We start from the raw sequence: 23,028 nt of genomic DNA on the forward strand, positions 1-23,028 counted from the left end.
GAAGGTATATGGTAGTTTGTTTATTATACTTCCTTCTTGAAGAAAACCAATATGATATCTCTATGCTGGAATCAAGGTACAGTGTGTCTGCAGTGGCTGATCAGACCAATTCAAGGTCAGAATGCTTTATGATGTAACATATAAAATAAAAAGGGTTGGAAGAACAACAAGCTTTGAAGAGCTTTGGATGCCAAATAGAGAGTTTTTTATTTGATCCTGAAAGTAATAAGGGATCCATTGAGATCATCCAAACTAATCCCTTTATTTTATAGAAGAACTAATGTCCAGAAAATAAAGGGTTTTGTCTGAGGTCATAGAAATAACCAGTTACAGAAACAAGATCATATCCCAGACTCCGAGCCTTCAAAGTTGGTTCTTGTGACAATATCTTAGTGGCACCCGTAGCTATTTCTCAGTTCAAACCATGGCTAATTGACACTGTCTGGGCTCCCTCCTAGATCATAGATCTGGTTGGAAAGGACTTAGGGACCATCTAGACCAGCCTGTTTATTTTATAGTTAAGTAAATTAACCCTAAAGAAATCAAATGTTTGCTCAAGGGGATGCAGCTCTTTGGAGTCGAAACTAAGACTTGAACATGGGTGCTTTGAGTACAAATCATCATTCTTTCCACTGTATCAGGCTGCTTCCATCCAGAAAGGAGCAAACAAAACAAAACCAAAAAAAACACCCATTCTGCCTTATTTTTTTATCTCTGAATCAGATGTAATAAACTGGCAAGGTTTCATCAGAGAAAATCTGAACAATTATGGGGGAGTATTATTCATGTTGGGGACAATAAGTCAATAATGACAATTAATAACCTGATTGTTAGAGAGAGCTTGCATCCACCAATGAAGCAGTCTCTTCTAACTATCATCATCAATGCTCACATGCTGATTTTGGCTGCTGGACTATTTAATCAGGGAGGGAATCTTACCAAAAGTCTCCCTGCTAGGTTGGTTCTCTTCAGGGAAAAAAATCTTTATTGAATGAATAAATGAATTTTTAAAAAGCATTTATAATGTGCTTACACATTATAAATGGGGATACAAGGACAAAAACAAAGCTGCCTTCAAGGAGCTTATATTCTAAAGGGAAGAAGAGCCTCTCCTCTTAGTTGATCAGAGAAGGATGTTTTGGTCTGGGAAACCTTAAAATGATGAGTGGAGCCATAGAGAAATCGAATAATATGCCCTCTGTAGACACAATGATGATGTTGATTTTTGAGTTCCCAGAGCAAGAGATGGAGATGGAGGGTAAATGGTACTTGCAGCTAATCTGGTGCTGGCTAGATAAAGAGACTGGGACCAGAGCCCAGGTACAGGAGATCCAGTTTCTCCAAAGCAATGTCTCTAGAGGTCCTGAAAAGAGTGGACAGCGGCAGCAGTAGGTTGGAAAGTGATTGGAGTGAGATGGTATTTTTGTTTCTAGGGCAGACTAGCCATAGTGAAGTCTTGCTATATGAATAGATTGGCCCCAGGGTACGAGCTTGATCCATCAAGTGGGACAGTGTTCATTGGTGAACCCCAGAAGGAAGCCAAGGGCTTCTTCCAGACTGTCAGCACTGGTTCAGACCACTGATCCAAGGCTAATGTGACCATGACAGGTGAGTGTCACAACAAACCTTCAGACTGATTTTTAATCTGCTGCCAAGAAGCCTGTGGCCCAAAAATAAAGTCAAGATCCCAAGAAATCTCATCTCCTCCATTCTGTCTGCTTTCCCTCAAAGAGCAAAGGTAGCAAGGACCTTGAGATCCACCAAATCTGGTCTTCTCATTTTACAGAAAGGGAAACTGATAACCAGGACTATGAAGTGACAAAGTTACACAGTAAGTGACAGAGCAGAGATTGGAGCCCAGTTCCTTTAACTTCATATATCAACTTTAAAATGATTAAATATGCCACCTTAAAAACTTTAAAAAATAAAAATATCACATTTTTAACTTTTAAAATAAAAATAGCTTCTAAAAGAATTTCTAAATTTCTAAAAGAAATAACTTCTAAAAACAATTAACATTTAAAAAATAGCACTTTTTTTAAAACAAAAAACTTTAATTTCCCCCCAGTTTCTAGTGTGCCCTCCCAAAACTAACTTGTATTCACTTTGTAGATATGATGTAGGGATGGAGACAGGAATAGACTTATTATTTCACAAGAATTCCCTGGTGGAGAAACTCCTGTTTGATATGCAATCTTCCATAAATTACCCTCATGAACATAAACATACACTGGGTTTCTAGGTTTCTTACACTTTATATCATCCCATTATCCCCCAAAACCACCCTTTGATCCAGTGACACTGACCTCGTGGCTGTTCCAATAACAAGCCACTCCACCTTTCAGCTCAAGGTATTCTCTCTTGCTATCCCTCGTGGCTAGAATGTATTCCTTCCTCTTCTCCAACTACTGCCATTTCTGGGACTTGAAAGAAGTCCCAACTGAAACCCCACCTTCTACACAAAGTCTTTCCCAACACTTCTGAATTCTAGCGCCTTCTTTCTGTTAATTATTTCCACACACATATATATATATATATTTCTAGAAATAGATATATATTTATATATTTTTATATTTCTAGAAATAGATATATATTTATATATTTTTATATTTCTAGAAATAGATATATATTTATATATATCTAGAAATAGATATTATATATATTTATAGAAATATATAAGCAATTATTTCCTAATATATTATATTATATTATATTATTATGTTATACATTTCCTATTATAATATTATAATTACATAACATACAAAGCTTGTTTGTTCACATTTGCTTATTATCTCCTCCATTATATTATAACTTCCTGCCTTTGTCTTTCTTTGCATCATCAGTGCCTGGCACATAGTAGGCATTTAATAAATGCTTACTGATTGACAATGGAGTTGGTCTCTATGAATTTAAACTGGATACATTTAAAAACATTATTCTGAGAAGGGGTCAACAACCTTCACCACACTGCCAAAGGTCACTGTTACAGGAAAGCTTAAGTCCCTTGTAGTCATCTTGGGCAGTTAGCTATACCTCCACATCTAACATTTTGTTTTCTGATTCTGCATCTTCATAGTAGCAGTATATATCTCATACTACTATGAGAACACAGAGACTGTACCAATGGTAGAGGAAAAAAATATGTCTGGAGAGTTTCTTTAAAAAAAAAAAAAGTTAATTTCTATCTGTTGTCGTTCGGTCATTTTCAATCACGTCCAACTCTTCATGACCTGATTTGGGATTTTCTTAGTAAAGATACTTGAGTGGTTTGCCATTTCTTCCTCCAGTTCATTTTACAGAGAAAGCAAACAGGGGTAAGTGACTTACCCAGGGTGACGCAGTGAGTAAGTATCTGAGAACAAATTTGAACTTGGGTCTTTCTGAGACCAGACCCAGCAGTCTACTCATTCTGCCCTTAGCTTAAACATTGTTAGAGATAAAATAATATGTAAAATTTAATTTTAATTACATTTGTTATTTAATACGGCAGTTGACATTAGTCAGTAAAAAAAAGTAAATATTTTATAACTTACTTCCTTTTTGTTGATCAGTGGCTATATTTTTTCAAATGAATTTTCAACTCTCACCAAAGAGAATATGTAACATTCTTCTATTCCTACTACATATTTGTGTGAGCAAGCATTATTTTGTTGTTGTTTTAAACCAAGATGCAGAAATAAAATCAATGAAGAACCATATTTAAGACTGCATTGGTCTGGTATTAACCCCAATACTGCAAAACCTTTGCTCGAATAAAAAAGCCCAACATAGAAATTAAATTTACATATGATTATTACATTATACTAAACATCTTCTGAGTTGTAACTTATTTCATTAAAATGATATTTATGTTCAATAAAATTTACAAAATAAAGATGTTTAATATAATGTAGATAATAATTGTTGGAACTGTTTCTTTTCATTCTTGGAGAATGTCTCCCAATTATAAAAATCATCATAATTATTTTATAATTAAGTTTTCAAATTTTATAGAATTTTTATAATTATAAGTGGAATAAAGTTTTGTAGTTACTGTTGGTCAATCATTTTAGTTGTGTTCAATTCTTTGTGACCTCATTTCTGTATTTTCTTGAAAAAGATACTGGAGTGATTTGCCATTTCCTTCTCCAGCCTATTTTACAGATGAGGAAACTGAGGCAAACAAAGATTAAGTGATTTGCCCAGAATCATGAACAGCTATCAAGTGTCTGAAGTGAGATTTGAACTCATAAAGATTATCCAGACCTGGTACTGTATCCATTGCACCACTTAGCTGAACTTAAAATACCTTTAACATTTCATAATTATAATTATATAATGACATTTTAATTTGGGAATTTTAAGGGGCAAAAATTATGAATGTAGTTATTATAAGCTATAAATAGAGCTAAGAGAATATTATGAGTCATATGTTAAATGATCCTGGGAGTTTATGATATATTTTGTTGTTGTTGAAAGGGGTTCACAAAACAAAACAAAAAAACCCTGGAACCACTGGACTAGTGGAACCCTCATCTGGAATGTGTCCTCCTCATTTAGCTCTGGAATGGAACTTTGAGACCCTCTCATTCAATCACCTTATTTGACAGATCAGGAATCTGTGGTTCAGAGATGTTGTATCACACAGATATTGAATGGGATTTGGACAATGAGATCTGAAGCTGGATCTTGGTCCTCCATACCACACTTCCTGCACGCACATCAACTTCATGGAATGCCTGTCTTTCTTTGAAGTAGGAATTTCTGATCTTTTTCTGTATACTGGACCCCCTTCGCTGTGAAGCCTTTCACAGACTCAAAATTTTAAATGCACAAAATAAAATATATAGGATTACAAAAGAAACCAATGAAATTAATTATTCATTTTATTCATTTATTATTCATTTATTCATTTAAAAAAAAGTTCACCCCACCCCAGATTTATATCTGCTTGAAAGCACATATCTCTTATATGAAACTTTCTCATCTCCCTTCAACCAGACTATTGGACCAGGTATTGGAATCCTCCTAATCTCTTTGTGTCATTTTGGATAGGGGGCACCATAATGGATAGAGCACTGGGCCAGGAGTCAGAAAGACTCACCTTCCTGAGTTCAAATATGACCTCAGGCACTTTTACTAGTTATGTGACACAGAGCAAGTCATTAACCCTCAGTTTTCTCTTCTGTAAAATGATCCGGAGAAGAAAATAACAAACCAGCCCAGGCCCAGTCTTCTATCCACTGAACCATCTAGTGTCCTCTTTCTTGAACGTAGTAGGCACTTAATAAGGAGGACTTAATAAGTATTTGTTAACTTGAATCTAATCCCTGTGGAGGAATGGAGAAAATGTTAATTTTTCTAAAGATCAGGAGGTCATATTCTGTTGCAATGTCCTTGGGGGAAGGCAAGATTTTTCCAGAGCAAGACAAGGCCCTTCCTCCTTCTACCCCATTAGTGGACATACCCATGTAAAGATATCCTTTTCAATGGAAACTGGAAGAAATCAATTTCTAGGAAAATGGAGATGACTACTTCTCTTCAAATGTAGATTGGGAATTTAGGGCTAATAGCCCTAGTATAATTTCAGTTAAGTGTAAATTCTTTAGGGAGATGAGGATGGGCAGGAGGCCAGAGATTCTATCTAGATTTTGTCTTTGTGTTTCTCTGCCTTAGCAGAGTATGTCTAGTATATGTAATAGGAATTCATATATATATATGTATATATATATGTATGTATATATATGTATGTATATATATACATGAACCTATTGTCTCTGTGTAAAATACAACCTACTTGGGTATAAGGACCATTTCATTTGTGAAACTTTTTATTCTCAATGCCTCGCACAATTCCTGGTTCATATTAAGGATTTAGCAAATACTTGTCAGTTGATTGATTGAAGAACTAAATACTTGTTAACAGAATTGAATAGACAGCTCTAGAATGGATGTTACCTTAAGTTTTGACCATTTAATGAGTGAAAATCAAGAAGACACTAAAAACAAAAGCGAGTCTGAGGAGCTATCACTGGTTCTTTGAACAAATTTATGACTTTGGGAGGCTGAAATCCTCCAGAAAACTCCAGAGAAGACAAACTGACACACAAATCAGTCCTTAACCTGAAGAAGTCTTCCTTATTACCAGACCTCAGACAGAAATCTTACTTCTCTGCAGGAAAACACTAGCCTCAAGTCTTTATTTCATGGGGTCTATGTAACCCTTCAAAGATGGATATTTAGAAGGCTCCTTAGAGTCCATTTATTATGCTCTTTTCATTTTACAGAAGATAAACTGAGAGCCACAGGGAAAGCGACTTTCCCAGGGTTGTACAACTAGTAAGATTTGAACTCAGGACTCTTAGACACCTTGCTGACCCTTATTGTGATGTTTTCTCTAAAATTCTTAAGTTTTCTTAGGGAAAAAAACCCACCAAATGGATACCAATTATGATTATTAATCATCAAAATTATCATTATTATAATAATTATAGCATCATTTATATAGTACGTACTGTATACCAGGCATTGTACTAAGCATTTTGCAAATATTGCCTCATTTGATCATTTGGGGACTTTAGCTCCCCTGGCCAATGCTTGGCTTCCCTGGTTCTGCCTCTAGCTTCATACTCTTAGGCAAATTATCTGGCTATCTCCAGATGCCAGTAAGGCTTTTGCCACAGGCCATTTGGCTTCAGCTTTTGGCTGTCCATCCACTTTCCCATGGACACTCACCAGGGGCAGAGCACTAACCTCCCAGTCAATGCCTCCTCTCTCTTTGTGCTAAATCTAACAGGTCAGTAAACAAAGACAATGAAATCAGGATTCCAAGGACCAGCCTGATTGGTCTCCTGTCATCCAAGAGGTAGAAATTCATTTGGACCATGTGCTTCCAAATTAAACACAGAGACCCGTCTTTTGGATAAATGTATCCCCACAGAGTTTCACAATATCTTGGTTTTCTAGATGAATAAAAAAATTTTCAATAATTTCCTAACTGAATTTGGGGCTATTGATATTTGTTAAAAGAAGGAACTGAGGGAGGGGAGATTCAAAAATTATCTAAGTAGCCTCCAAATGCTTTTCTGTGTCCTGGGTAAAATACCATATGGCCACACATTGAGAATTCCTAAGTATTTCTGTCTGCCTCTCTCCATGCTGTCCTAATCATGGGAAGGGAGCCAGTCTGCTTCAGCAGGAAGTAAAGGAACTTGGAACCCACGAGGAACTGAGAACAGAGATCATGCCCTGTCTGTAAAGAGGGCCAGGAAATCTTCATTCAGTGTCACGGTCACCAACATGCTACTCAAAGTAATTGTTCCCTGCGATGCACAAGAATCCCCAGAACCAGAAAAGAAACAAATAGCCATAGATTTCAGCAAGTGGGGAGTGGGGAGGGGGAGGGGGGAAATGTTGGGGTAAAGGGTGGGAATCTTTCCGAGGGAGGATTGGTCACATAGGGTAAATGCAGGTCAACTTCAATGGGAAAGTCAGTTTTAAAATGTCTACCTGGCTGACCACTCATACATACACACACACATACAATGTAAAATTATATACATAAATCATAGATACACACATATTATCCACATATACCTTATGTATATTATATATACTATTTCTCACACAATCATATGTCATGGAAAAACATGCAAATACTTCATCCCCATCACAGACATATGCTTACCACTACTATATCGTACATACTTCCGTAACCCACACCCACCCCACATTCACATGCACTAACACATATCGTACATCCCCATACGTACTGCACTTGACAAATATCCCCCACAGCACATGTGAACATATTCTGTACCATACCACCCCTCTACATACATCAGTCCCTGATACCACACACACGCCCATTTATGTGCAACATAAACATGAATACACATACTATAATGTGCTACAAACATGTACCTACCTCATGTACACAGCAAAATAAGCTCATGTCTCATACATAGACATGTAGAATCAAGTTTCACATATATAGCCCACATGTATGAATACATATACACAGCGCTATAATACATATATACAGAATGCACATGCTATAGATGCACAACAAAAACACATGGGCTTATTACATCCCCCAATCTACTCCCCCATACATACACACACCAACACACACACATATAAATCACTACTAGTGGGGAGAGGGGAAACTTCCCAGGTATCAGACATAAAAAAAGAAAGTTGTTGCAACTGCTAGCAGTCTTGGTTCTGTCCATGGTAGCAGTCCATGCTACTGCTTCCTATCTTATCTCCCATTGTAAGAGGTTTCTCTTCTACTGCTGTCTCTGTTCTTTGATGATTCCTCTTCCTTTGGAGCAATGACTTCCCCCTTCCTTAGCGGCAGGCGGCCTCTCCATCCCTGACTGCTCCCCCCCCACCCCGAGCCGCCCCAATCCCTCCATGACTGCCGGGATGCTTGGCTAGAGATGTGCTGGAGGTCACTGGAATTATTCCAAGATCTTTAACACATGCTTTTAACTGTTCTTGAGAAATCGCTGCTCTCCCCCCTCCCTGGTTGCAAGGTGTGACAAGGCAGAGTGATGGACGATTCCCCCGGGCTGGCCCTCATCAGTCTCCCCTTGGCTTCTCCTCCCCCTTGCCTGGCTCTCCCAGCTTGGATTTAATTCTTTCAGCACAGGCACAATCTCTGAACGGCCCTTTCTGTCTCTTTTCATGGAATGGCTGTTTTTGGAATCCCGTGGCAGGAGGCAAACCACTTTGGAGAAGGGCACCACACAGACCCTCCCCTCCTGGGCTCCCACAGACTCAGCCACAACTTACTTCCAAGCCTGGTGGGACCCGGAGCTCCGGCCATTCCCCTCCCCACCCCACCCCTAGCTGGCCGGTTTGCATTTCCAGGTGAAAGTGAGCAGTGCATTCTGATCACACACTGGCTCTCTGGCCAACAGCCCACGCACCCATGCCTGGGGAACATCTGTCTTGACAGATGAATTATTCAACTTGCTCTCTAAGGGACGTTCTGCATGGAATGAGCCTTTTGCTCAATATCTTTTCCATCAGAATGGGCCTGGAATAATACCATCTACCTATTGCACTGCCCTGGACCACTGACCCCGGCAGGGCTAATGGGGCTCGGATACTTGGATGCCAACGTCTGAAGCCTTTTACCCAATCTGGATGTGGGGAAAGGGAGGGGGATGCCAGAGAGAGAGAGAGAGAGAGAGAGAGAGAGAGAGAGAGAGAGAGAGAGAGAGAGAGAGAGAGAGAGAGAGAGAGAGAGAGAGAATGGTGACTAACTTTGCCCAGAGGAGCAAAGGGAGAGGAAAGAGAAAGCGACACAGACAAAACCAGACAGACCACCATCAGCAACCCGTCCCTTTAAGAAACCTGTCAGTCCTCTCCCAGGAAAGCAGCAAGACCCACGGCTAAGAAATCAACAAACAAAACCCAGCGGTCCAAGGGTAACGGGCCAAAGGCCGTTTTAATCCCTCCAGGCATCCCCTCAGCCAGCCAGGCGGCCGGCCCATCCCTCCGTTTGGACAGCTACCTGAAACGCACACTGAAGGACATTTGCAAAGGACTGCGGGCTAAACTTTATCTCTGTGGCCTGAGAGTCCCAGCCCCGAGAACATGGCTCTCCTCACTGCAGCTTTTCCTCTCCCCCTTCTTCTGCTGTGCTGGAAGGTGATGGAAGATGGTCAAAGCTATTTTTAGGAGGAAAAGAAATCTCAGCATACCTTGGAATCGAGTGCTTCCCAGGCTCTCCGGCGGCCGGCTGCTGAGACAACTGCAGTCTACTGTGTCAGATTACAAACTGGGGGGAGAGGGAGAGAGAGAGGAGGAAGAGGGAGAGGGGGAAGAGCCCAGGAGGGAGAGAGGAAGGGAGGGGTGGCAAGAGGGCACAGGCAGCGTCAGGCGGCGGCGGCAGGAGCCCCTAGCAGCCCCACGTTCGTGTGCCTGCCCTGCCCGGGTGAAGGTAGGAATGATTCATTAGCTGTCTGCTGGAGAGCGAGAGCGAGAGCGAGAGAGAGAGAGAGAGAGAGAGAGAGAGAGAGAGAGAGAGAGAGAGAGAGAGAGAGAGAGAATCAGCCATACAGCAGGAAGCTAAGCCTATGAGAAGGCAGTGCTCAGACGCTCGCACACACACGGGGACAGGGACTCGCGCGCACACACACACACACACACACACACACACACACACACACACACACACACAAAGATGGCTATCCCGTCTCCCCCGCTCTCCTCACGTAGCATCCCCGGAGTTGGGACAGCGACATCAGACAGAGGCGGCTTTTAGCCCAGCATCCCCAAGAAGGCGAGCAGAGGGAGGGAGCTGGGGCTGTGGGACTTCCGCGTGATAGCATCCCAGGAGCTTCCCCAGGGGAGCGCGGAGTCCGCCGACGGCCGATGCTGAGCTACCCTCGGGCTCGCCGCTCCGCTGCCCCGCTCCATGAAACACAAAGATGAAATACTCAAACGGCCCAGGAATTAAGAGATTACTTGGATCATCCCAAGCTGTCACTGGCCTCTCTCGCGCTCCCCCTCCCTTGAGCCCTTGCTATATAATTATACTATATGTGGGTATACCTAGACTCTATACAGGCGTGTACATAGGTATAGCACGTACATACACAAAGGTATGGAGAGACAGACAGACAGACAGACAGACAGACAGACAGACAGACAGACATGGGTAGAACTCCATCTGCCTCCCCCAACAGCTCAGTTTCTGGTCCCCGCTCTACAGCAGCAAGGAAAAGGCAACTTGGGAATGGTTTCAGAAGAAGCTCAAAAAAGGAGCCCATGTACCCTCCCCTCCTCTTCTCCCAGTTCAATCCCTTTAGCTGTTATTTAAAGACATTCGCTTAACTAATCTAAGAGATGGCCACAGGAGGAACTTTAGAGAGCTTCTATGCCCTGGCTGGGGCTCCAGGAGAGACTATTAAAAGATAATTGCCCATATGATCACACAGAGGTGGGTTAAGTAAAGTCTTCCGTTATCTGCCAGGACCTGGGGGCAGGGAGAGCAGCAATGCGACTCCAGGGGGCTCTCCTGATGGTTCTGGACACCAGGAGCTTGGTGGTGAAACATGACCCCAAAGCTACCGACCACCCCTCTCCGGCCATCCTTGCACTGATTAGCTGCTATAAGCTAAAAGATAAAAACAAGAAATGAAACCCTCTCCAAACACAGCTTGGCCTTCATCCTGGCATTGAACTTGGAAGAGACTCTCACATGCCAAGACTCACTCTTCCCTCTCAGAATGCAGGCTGGCAGTCTGGATTTGAAGGCAAGGCCTGAGGAGTGTTGGAGTGGAATTACCAGATTTTTAATAAATACTTTTATTCAAAATGTAATTAAAAACTATTTTATAGTTTAATATATAGATATGGTTAATAAATATGTTATTAGGAATGATCAGGGTAGCACTTATAGAGGGCTTTAAGATTTATAAAGCACTTTTCATCTTATCTTATTTGACCTTTAAAACAATACCCTGAAGGAAGTGCTGTTATTATTCCATTTTACAGATGAGGAAACTAGGTTGAAAGAAGGGATTTGCCAAAAGTAACATAGCTAATAGGGGTCTATGAAGGATTTTACTTCAATCTTCCTGACAATAAGTCTACCTCTTATCTACTGTACTATCTAGATTGTTTTCTTCAGATGATTTTCATCAATTATTATTACCTCAATTATTTTGTCTCTCATCATCTGTTCACTCTCCAGCTTATCAATATACTTCTGGAAGGAAGGAAGAAAGGAAGGAAGGAAGGAAGGAAGGAAGGAAGAAAGGAAGGAAGGAAGGAAGGAAGGAAGGAAGGAAGGAAGGAAGGAAGGAAGGAAGGAAGGAAGGAAGGAAGGAAGGAAGGAAGGAAGGAAGGAAGGAAGGAAGGAAGGGAGGGAGGGAGGGAGGGAGGGAGGGAGGGAGGGAGGGAGAGATAGAGAAAGAAAGAGATAGAGAAAGAAAGAAAAGAAAGAAAAGAAAGAAAGAAAGAAAGGAAGAAAGGAAGAAAGAAAGAAAGAAAGAAAGAAAGAAAGAAAGAAAGAAAGAAAGAAAGAAAGAAAGAAAGAAAGAAAGAAAGAAAGAAAGGAAGAAAGAAAGCAAGAAAGCAAGAAAGCAAGAAAGCAAGCAAGCAAGCAAGAAAGAAAGAAAGAAAGAAAGAAAGAAAGAAAGAAAGAAAGAAAGAAAGAAAGAAAGAAAGAAAGGAAGAAAGAAAGGAAGAAAGAAAGAAAGAAAGGAAGAAAGAAAGGAAAGAAGAAAGGAAGAAAGAAAGAAAGAAAGAAAGAAAGAAAGAAAGAAAGAAAGAAAGAAAGAAAGAAAGAAAGAAAGAAAGAAAGAAAGAAAGAAAGAAAGAAAGGAAAGAAGGAAGAAAGAAAAGAAAAGAAAGAAAAGAAAAGAAAGAAAGAATATTAAAAAGAACACTGGCTCTAGAATTAGAAAATCTTCCAATTTTACCTCTAATTATTATCAGCTATATAATCTTGGCAAATTGCTTCACTTCCCTGGGTCTCAGTTTCTTCACTTTTCAAATGAAAGGTTGCACAAGATGGTTCAAGAGATTCCTTTCATTAGCAACTCTGCTCCTAAGACTATTTTTTGAGTGCTGCCATTCAACCAATTCCAAATTCACTTAACTGCAATGCCATCTAGTCCACATGTCACCATCATCTCCACAAAGACCTCATAAAAGACTTTGTTTTTAAAACAAAGCAAAAATTTAGGTAAATTAAATCAAACTTTTCCCCTGAACTACCATAGTAACATTGTCAAAAAAGGAAATGATATTGGTCTGGTATGAATCCCTCTGAGTGTTCAGTTCTTAGTGTTTATTACTTCCCCTTCTAAATCTTCAATAACCATCCTTCTAATAATATAATATAGAATTTAGTAAGAAATTGAAATCAAGCTTACTGGCCTATGGTTTGGTGATTTTATGCTTTTTAAAAATCAGAACATGTTTAGTTCTACAGCCCTATAGCATTTTCTTAGTCTCAGTGAACCTTCAAAAATCACTGACATTGGTTCAGCAATCACAACCATGATATTTTAGTAATCTGAGATATAGGTAATCTTGGCTTGGTGATCTAAAACTCATCAAGGGCAGCAAAATACTCTATTATCTGTCTTTTCTAATCCAAAGGTCAGTTTCCTTGGCAGAGAAAACAAGTAAAAGCAAAGTTGTGTATTTTTATCTTCTTTCCATTTTCCATTATCATGGTCCTGCTCACCCAAATCCTACCCATTCTTTAATTATCTTTTTTCCCCAACATTTTGGTCCCTTGTTCAATCAAGTAAATATTTTGATGATGATACCCTTTGACAGATGACAAGCATAGTACCAGAGTTTCATTTCAGTTCATAACCTCCCACCACCACTAACTAAAGTTTTCTTGTGAGAGAGGATTTTGGGAAGATGGCAGAGTAGGTCAGAAAATTCCAAGCTCTCCAGATTTCCCCCACAAACAAAAAAAAAATTGCACCTCTACATGAACATTGATTAATGAAAAACAGAACAGTGGGTCTCCAGAAATAATCTGAGAAGATTGGAAGAAAGATCCAGAGTTAAAGATTTGACCCCATTGAAGTGTAAACACCTTCAGGTTAGCTCCTCCAAAAGAGCAAGTGGTAAGTCAGGAGTTACTGGGGTTTGGAGATAGTCTCAGCCCCAATCACAGGAATTTCTCCTCCAGGACACTGTGGGAAGGCTGGGATTTGAGTCGGATAATATTAAGGGAATCTCTGCTAATAAGGAATGGCAGGCCAACTGTGCTGCTGAAACACTACCCTGGGTAAGTGCAGAAGCAGTGGGGCAGGGTAGCTATGGGCTGTGGGGCATTTACAGGAGGATGGTTTTGGTTTTCAGTTCTGGAACAGAAGGGAAGGCGGAATGAAAATCTGAACTCAGAGGCATCATCCCTCCTACCCCAGGATTAGAGTGGATTACACTAACAAGCTCTTATTTTAAAAAATGAGCAGGCAAAGGAAAAAACTCAACTATAGAAAGTTATTATGGGAAAAGGGAAGACCAGAGTTCATTTTCAGAGGAGGATATTGAAGTAAAAAAAAAGCCTTTCCTATCCCAAAGAATAAAGTTAAATGATTACCTGCTCAAAAAAGAATTCTTATGAGACCTCAAAAAAGACTTTAAAATAAAATGAGAGATTGAATAAAACTTTTACAGAAAAAGAAAAAAAACAAGAAGATTATGAGAAGAAAATCAACCAACTAGAAAAAGAGATGCAGAGTCTTCAGAAAGAAAGTGACCCCTGAAAATTAGAATTGAGCAAAGGGAAGCCAGTGAAGTTATGAGTACCAGAAATAAAATATAAAGAATGAAAAAATAGAAGATAATGTGAGTCATCTCAAAAGAAAAACAACAGATCTAGAGAATAGATCAAGAAGAGAAAACAAGAATAATTGGACAACTTGAAAGCTCTGACCAAAAAAACACCTTGATACAATAATACAAGAAATAATCAAAGAAAATTGTCCTGGTGTGATAGAACAAGAGGGGAAAGTTGAATAGAAAAAATTCACCAATCACTACCTGAAAGAGATCATACAAGGAAAACTTACAATAGTATAATTGCTATATTTTGAAATCCTCAGATCAAAGGGAAAATTTTACAACCAACAACAAAAATTCAAATGTGATGTACCTACAATTAAATTCACAAAAGGCCCATCAGTGATTACAATAAAAGACTCCAGCTCCTGGAATATTATATATTGATAATCAAAAGAATTAGAGTTGCCACTGAAAATATTATATCTAGCAAAATTAAGTATAACATTGAATGGAAAAAAATGGACATTCAATGAACTGTTAGATTTTCAGAATTTTTTTCCAAATGAACCTGAAGTTAATAGAAAATTTGACATATAAGAATCAACATCAAAGACTAATTTCAAGGAGTGCAATAAGGATAAATTGTTTATATTTTATAAGTGGAAATGTAAACCATATGTCTTAGATTGTCATTAGTAATTGGATAATCTAAAAGAAAGATTGGGGTAGAGCTAAGTATTATGTGATTCTAAAAAGTAAAAGGAAAAGGTAAAAACAGTAATTATGCTTTACAAATGAAACACAAGAGCAAGAACCAAAAAGGAGGAATTCGATGGAGGAGGAGGGTTATTAGTTCTGAAATCCTACTCACATCAGAAATGAGTTAAAGAAGGAATTATGTATCTCTGGGTATTTATATATCTACATACACATATATATTTACATCTATATGTAAATACCTAGGAGGGTATAGCACTCTCCAAAATCTATAAAGAAATAAGAGGAATAGGGAAAAATATAAAGTGGGATATAGAAGAGTATGTAGCGGGAGAGGATACAGGAGGGATTCTTAGTCAGGGGAGAAGTTAAGTAACAGCAAGGCAAGTTAGCAGAGAGAAGTAAAGTAGAAGAATTATCAGGGATGGGTAATAAAGGATGATGCATATATGTGTGTGTGTAAACATAAATAATATCAGTGCTTAACTGTAGCCTGCTTGGGAGAAGGTAGGTGAAAGAAAGGGGGGGGGAAGAATAATAATGAGTACACAGAAGAAAACAAAAGAAAACCTACAAGGAAGAAAAGAAAAGAAGGACAGATCTGAATTCAATGTGTTCTTTTATTATATACACTTTCTTGAAATGGAAATTTAATTTTTATAAAATATTCTGTTATGCATGACAATTTTTCTGCTTTTTTTTTTCTTTTTATATTTCACTTTTTCTATTTTCTATTTAAGTTTTAAATTAAAAAAATAAACAAGAAAGAGAAAATTCCTTTGGCTTTTGAAAAAAAAAAAGTTTTCTTGTATTTCCTCACATTTTCTTAGAGGACTTTATCTAGATCTCCACCCTTCTTCCTTTATACCCAACTTGTACCATATTTATCCATTTATAAGCCATCCATAAGAGGTAGCTTGGGATAATGGATAGACAGCTAGCCTTACTAACAGAAGATCAGAAAATCCCATAACTACCATGTACTGGCTAGTCATTCATCAGCTTGGTGTTTTACTCAAACCTCTAAGATCCCAAATTTTGAAAAAGATGCTGCCCTGCAATGGAGAAAGAATTTCCTATATCAGTGAAATCACCAGCATAGTCCCAATTCTCTGTATCCTACACAGACCCTCCCCAATAGAGATGGTGATGAGAGCATTGGATCTGGAGTTAGTAAGACCTGAATTTGAATTCTGTGTAATTCTAGATAAGGATCATATGCACTGACTGCCTGAGTTTTCTCTCTGTAAAATATTACTGCCTATCTCCTCAGATAGTGGTGAGGGGGTAAAAGAATCAGACACCACAGAACAACAAAAATATTTGTAAAGCTTTTTGTGAACCTTAAAGAGCTTTATAAATACTAGCTATTAGTAGTAGTAATAATAGTGTCAGTATTATTAGTATTATTATAATATTATTATTATTAAGTATAGGAACTAGATAATTTTAAAATTATGTATTCTTAGTACTACTGTACCTTAAAGAGCTTTGTAAATATTAGCTATTAGTAGTAGTAATAACCATATTAGTATTATTATTATAAAGTATAGGAAATCGATCATTTTAAAACTGTATCCCTAGTACTAGTGTACTTTAAAAAGCTTTATAAGTGTTAGCTATTAGTAGTAATAGTATTATTATATTATTATTATAAAATATAGGAACTAGATCATTTTAAAACTCTGTCTCCCCAGTAGTAGGGTCAGTGTTATAGATGGAAATCTTCAACACTATAGTCTCTGAAAAATTGATAATGGGCACCACCCAGAGGCCAATGGAGAGGCTCGTGGTGAATATGAGCACATACAACAAATAAAGAATCATGAAAGAAAGCAGGAACACAGGCTGTCATTTGAGAATTGTGTGGGCATAAATGGTGGATTAGACATTCACAAGAGTAGGTGATAATCAATGAACACTATATGTTCCACCAGTATCCTTGTGGTGTCATTGGGCCGACCCCCTAGGGAAGGGTATGAACAATAATAAGACATGACAGATGGATAAATTTGGGTTGTATTCAACATCATGGCTCCCACATCAGTGAGATCACAGATCCATTATAATATTAGTTTCTTGAGTGCTTAGTGAAGCTCCTTTTGACATAGCAGATACTTAATATTTATTGAACGAATGGGTGACCCTCACCTAGCACAAATAAAAAGAGCCTTAGATTTGGAGGAAAAAATAATAAAGAGTACACAGAAGAGAACAAAAGAAAACCTGTAAGGAAGCAAAGAAAAGGACAGATCTGAATGCAATGTGTTCTTTTATTATATACATTGTCTTGAAATGGAAATTTATTGTTGTATATTTTGACTCATGTCAAAAAGAGCCTAGGTCTATCATTCCTAACCTATGGGGCTATAACAAACAAAGCTTCACCTCCCAAGCCTCAGTTTCCTTATCTTTAAAACAAGGATTGAATTAGATGGCCCCTGAGGTTCTTTTCAGATCCTGTGACCTCATAAACAGTGGTAGGGAGATAAAAATATTAAATTTAGACTTCACCCTTATTCCCACCACAGTCACAAGAAGGGGCCATTGGAAAAGACCATATGGTGTTATAAAATGTCTCCTGATTTTCCCCGCAAAGATGCTGCTGATTTATGTGGCAGCTGTGAAGACTGATGCACGTCCAAAGTCAAAGGTTCTGAGCAATCAGACAATGATAAAGTAAGGAGGCCAACCCCTCCTCACAGGCTTCTGCTGCTCACCTACTAGATATCCCACAACTATCAATAAGCTTTGATTATCTCTACATGATACAAAGAAATGGGGTAGGAAAATTCCAGGGTCCTTCAAACTTGAAGATTCCATAATTCCATCATTCTATGAATTATAAGTTCCATTTCCAAGGTATTTTAAGCATTATCAAATGAGGTGACAGATGTAAGGCATTTTGCAAACCTTAAAGTACATTATTGTTGTATTATATTATATTATATTATATTATATTATATTATATTATATTATATTATATTATATTATATTATATATTGTATTATTGTTAGCTATCATAAAAAATAAATTTCATAATAATTACCATTAATCATAAGAGCAGATTATTATAATGGGTGTTATAATATAGAACAATAACAGATGACATAGTATTATACCTCTAGATCTCGGAAAGACCTCAGAGTACCCATTAGTCATCCTTCTCATTTTATAGATAAGAAAATTGAGACTCAATAATTAGATTTCAAGTTCTTACTAAGCACCAGCCTCTATGCTAAGCACTAGGGATTTCAAGAAAAGCAAAGAATCTTTTTGTGCAAAGAGCTTACACTGTAATGAGGGAGACAATATACAAACAATTATGTCCAAACAAATGACTTACAGGATAAATTGGAGGTAATCTTAGAGGGAAAGCATTATTTGTGTTAAAGATAATTTGTCCAAGGTCAGACAACTAGTAAAAGATGGAGCTAGGATCTGAAACCAATCAATAGGTCTGGGATGATCCATGGAGCTTAATTCACTTATAGGGTGTTATCTAAGGCACTCAGTCTATCTTCCTTATTTTACAGATGAGGATACTGAGGTCCATGGAAGTAAAAGAACTTGCACATTTTCAGAAGAACTATCTAATGAATTGAGGTTCACAGGAGCAGGATGTGGAAATTGCAATGTAGGAATTTCAGGTGACTTTAGGCATGTATTTTACTGACTCTGGAATGTAGTTTTCTTATCTGGCGAAATGAGTGGATTTATTGCTATCTTTCCATTGGATTGAAAGCTCCTCAAGGGCTTTTGTAGTAGATGGTAGAGATTTGAACTCAGGGCTTCTCAATCAATAAGTGCTGAGACAGATCATGAAGGTCAAGTTTCTTGTAAGGTCAAGGATATACTATAAGATATTTAATATGTATGGGAATGCCTGCCATCTAGGGGAGGGGGTGGAGGGAAGGAGGGGAAAAACTCGGAACAGGAAGGGAGTACAAGGGATAATGTAAAAAAAAAAAAAAAAAAAAAATTACCTATGCATATGTACTGTCAAAGAAAATGTTATAATTATAAAAATTAATAAAAAACCAAAATTAAAAAAAAAGAAATTTAATGTGCTGATATATTTAGTATTAAATAGCACATGTATTATTTAAAAAAAAAAAGTTTCTTGTAAGGTCAAGAGCTGGTAGAATCACCAGAATCCACCTAAGAGACCATTTTATAGCTAAGGAGACCTTATTTGATCCTCCCAATAACCCTAAAAGGAAGGTGCTGCATATTACAGATGAGGAAATTGAGGCTGAAAGGACTCAAGTGACTTTCTGAGGATCACACAGCTATTAAATGTCAGGGATGACTTTCAAATTCAGTTCTTCTAGACTCAAAGTCCAATACTATCTATAATCCAAAGGTCAAGGATACATTCTCTAGGGAAATCAATCTATCAATAAACATTTATTAAGTGCCTACTATAGGCCAAGCACTGTGATAAGTTTTAGGGATATTAAAAAAAAGGCAAAAATCCCTGCCCTCGAGGAGCTTTCAATCCAATGGAAAGATAGCAATAAATTCATTCATTTAGCCAGATAGGAAAACTACATTCCAGAGTCGATAAAGTACATGCCTAAAGTCACCTGAAATTCCCACATTGGAATTTCCACATCCTACTCCTGTGGACCTCAACTCATTAGATAGTTCTTCTGAAAAACCCCCATTAAAGAGGGTTGACCAAGTCAACCATGTCTTCATTTCCTATGGGGCTGAATTTCACCAGACCTTCTCTATCACCAATTCTAGCTAACTCCAGAATTCCCCTGCATCTGAGATCACACTTATCTGGTATGATAGTTAACCAACTACCAAGTTCTATAGACTCTACTTCTTTGGGACCTTTCACATCTATTCCCTCTCATCTACTCCCATTGCTGTCACTCAAATACAAACCTTCATCATCATCTATTGCTGTAGTCTCCTAATGGATATTCCCATTTCCATTTTTTCTTCTTCTACACCTCTCTTTCAAAGTAATCATCCTTATTCACAAGTGGCCTCATATCAGCATCCCCTTCAAAAATCTTCAGTAGTTCCCTTTTCTTTGTCAATAAAGCCATAACCCCTTTACTTGACATTTAAGGCTATCTCATCATTGGCCATTACTCTATATTTTCAATTGAACTTCACCTTACTCACCTCTGCATATTATATCCTTTTATCAAATTATGGCTCTCTCCTCACAAAACAAGTTCTACAATTTTTTCCTTGGTGCCCTTGCTCATAAAGTTCACAAATACCTACTCCTCCAGTTCTCACAAATATTTCATTTTAAAATGTCATTGGTTTCCAAGAGATCATTATACACATCAACAACAAGATTATATGATGATCAATTCTGATGGACATGGGTCTTTTCAACAATGAGATGATTCAGGCCAGTTCCAATGGTCTTGTGATGGAGAGAGCCATCTGTACCCAGAGAAAGGACTGTGGTAACTGAGTATCATAACATAGTATTTTCACTTTTTTTCTTTTTGTTGGTTTGCATTCTGTTTTCTTTCTTATTTTTCCCTTTTTGATCTGATTCTTCTTGTGCAGCATGATAATTGTGGAAATATGTATAGAGAACTGCACCTGCTTAACATATATTAGATTACTTGTCATCTAGAGGAGGGGGTGGGAAGGAAAAAATTTGGAACACAAGGTTTTGCAAGAATTAATGTTGAAAATTATCCATACATATGGGGTTTTTTTGTTTAGTTTAGTTTTGCTGTTTTGCTGTTTTGGGGTTAAGTGACTTGCCCAGAGTCACACAGCTAGAAGTGTTAAGTGTCTGAGGCCAAATTTGAATTCAGATCCTCCCAACTTCAAAAATAATCTTTTTTTCCATACATATGTTTTGAGGGAAAAAAAAGCTTTAATAAAAATGTTATTGGTTTCAAGACATAATATTCAATGACTATAGTAATTTAGTGTTTGATAAACCCCAAAACTCTAGCTTCTGGGATAAGAACTCACTATTTAACAAAAATTACTGGGAAAACTGGGAAATAGTATGGCAATAACTAAGCATTGACCAACACCTAATACCCAATACCAAGATAAGGTCGAAATGAGTTCATGATTTAGACATAAAGGGTGATACTATAAGCAAATTAGGAGAAAAAGGGTTATTCTACCTCTCAGATCTATGGAGAAGGAAAAAATGTATAGCCAAAAAAGAACCAGAGAACATTATGAAATGCAAAGTGAATAATTTTGATTATATTAAATCAAAAAGGTTTACACAAACAAAACCAATGCAGCCAAGATTAGAAAGGAAGCAGAAAATAAGGGGGGAAAATTTTACACCCAAGGTTTCAAATAAATGCCCCATTTCTAAAATATTTAGAGAATCAACTCAAATTTATAATTATATAAGCCATTTTTCAATTGATAAATGATCAAAGAATACGAACAGACAATTTTCAGATGAAATTAAAACCATTTCTAGTCATATGAAAAAATTCTCTGAAGCACTCCTGATTAGAGAAATGCAAATTAGGACAACTCTGAGGTACCACTACACACCTCTCAGATTGGCTAAGATGACAGGAGAAGATAATGATAAATGATGAAGGGAAATGTTGGAGTAGGAAAATTAGATTGCTAATACATTGTTGGAGTTGTGAGCTGATCCAACTATTCTAGAGAACAATTTGGAACTATGCCCAAAGAGCTATCAAACTGTGTATAATTTTTGATCCAGCAGTGTCTCTATTGGGTCTGAACCCAAAGAGATCTTAAAGGAGGGAAAGAGACCTACATGTGCAAAAATGTTTGTGGCAATCCTTTTCATAGAGGCAAGAAACTGGAAACTGAGTGGATGCCCATCAGTTGAGGAATGGCTGAGTAAGTTATGATATATAAATGTAATGCAATATTATTGTTCTATAAGAAATGATCAGCAGAATGATTTCAGAAAGTCTTGGAGAGACTTACATGAACTAATGTTAAAGTGAAGTGAGTAGAACCAAGAGCAAAAACAAGATTATATAAGGATCAACTCTGATGGATTTGACTCTTTTCAACAACGAGGTCATTTGGGCCACTTCCAGTAGACTTGTGATGGAGAGAGCCATCTATATCCAGAAAAAACACTATAGGGACTGAATATCTATTGTAACATAGTATTTTCACCTTTTGTTGTTGTTTGCTTGTTTTTTTTCTCATTTTTCCTTTTTTATTTGATTTTTCTTGTTCAGCATGATAAATGTGGAAATATATTTAGAAGAATCGCACATATGTAACTTACACTGGATTACTTGCCGTCTAGGGAAAGAGGTTGGGGGAAGGGAGGGAGAAAAATTTGGAACACAAAGTTTTGCAAAAGTGAATATTGAAAACTATCTTTGCATGTATTTTGAAAATTAAAAGCTATTATTTTTAAAGTTATTGGCCTTACAAAGGTATCATTTCCACATATAATCTTCTCCCTATCCAATGAGAGCTTCATCATTAACAGTTTATTTTATAACTCTTTCATGGGTTTACCATTGAAATATAGTCTATGTAGGTATCTTGTTCCTTTCCTAGAGTGTAAGCTCTATGAGGGCCATGATCATGTCTTGGGTGAATTCTCTATCTCTCCCAATACTTACAAAGCACAAATCTCTGCACACAGTAGGTACTTAATAAATGTTATTCCAATTTAGTGCAAATTATGTTCAGAGTGGAGAACATATTTCCCCTTTGTTTTTCTCTCTTGGCAGTCAATATTAGGCAGAGTGCTAGATCTGTAGTCCTCCCAACCCTGATATTTAATATTTGTGTGAATCTAGACTTAACTTTTATTTACCTCAGTTTCCTCATCTGTAAACAAGATAATGGGACCTATTTTCTCAGGGCTACTGTAAAAAAATAATGAAATAATATATGTGTAAATAGCTTTGCAAATCTTAAAGTGCTTCCTAAATGCTAGTTGTTGTTGTTTCTTCCTGGACATGCTCAATTCTACCCCAGAGACAGGGAAATGGCCCTAACCATTTTATCCAAGAAGGATGTATGGGTGCTTGAGAGACAGTGGGAGAAAGGAAAGATGGACAAATTAAAGTTCTCCATCCAGCT

At 37.7% G+C, this 23,028-nt stretch overlaps 1 protein-coding gene across 7 annotated transcripts in view; it reads right to left on the reverse strand.

Moving 5' to 3' along the window:
- The window catches only part of RIMBP2 (RIMS binding protein 2), a 427,034-nt gene extending 416,974 nt beyond the window's left edge, over nucleotides 1-10,060 (reverse strand). For 2 of the 7 annotated variants that reach the window (XM_074299584.1, XM_074299622.1), the window contains exon 1: nucleotides 9,696-10,057. The gene's annotated coding sequence lies outside the window, so the exon portion shown is untranslated. Of the gene's footprint in view, nucleotides 1-9,695 lie in introns of all 7 variants that reach the window. The other 5 variants (XM_074299627.1, XM_074299636.1, XM_074299613.1 and 2 more) reach the window with 4 other exon arrangements.
- Between the last annotated feature and the right edge of the window lie 12,968 nt (nucleotides 10,061-23,028).

This window comes from Sminthopsis crassicaudata, chromosome 1, assembly GCF_048593235.1.
Source record: "Sminthopsis crassicaudata isolate SCR6 chromosome 1, ASM4859323v1, whole genome shotgun sequence".
Classification (NCBI taxonomy): Eukaryota; Metazoa; Chordata; class Mammalia; order Dasyuromorphia; family Dasyuridae; genus Sminthopsis; species Sminthopsis crassicaudata.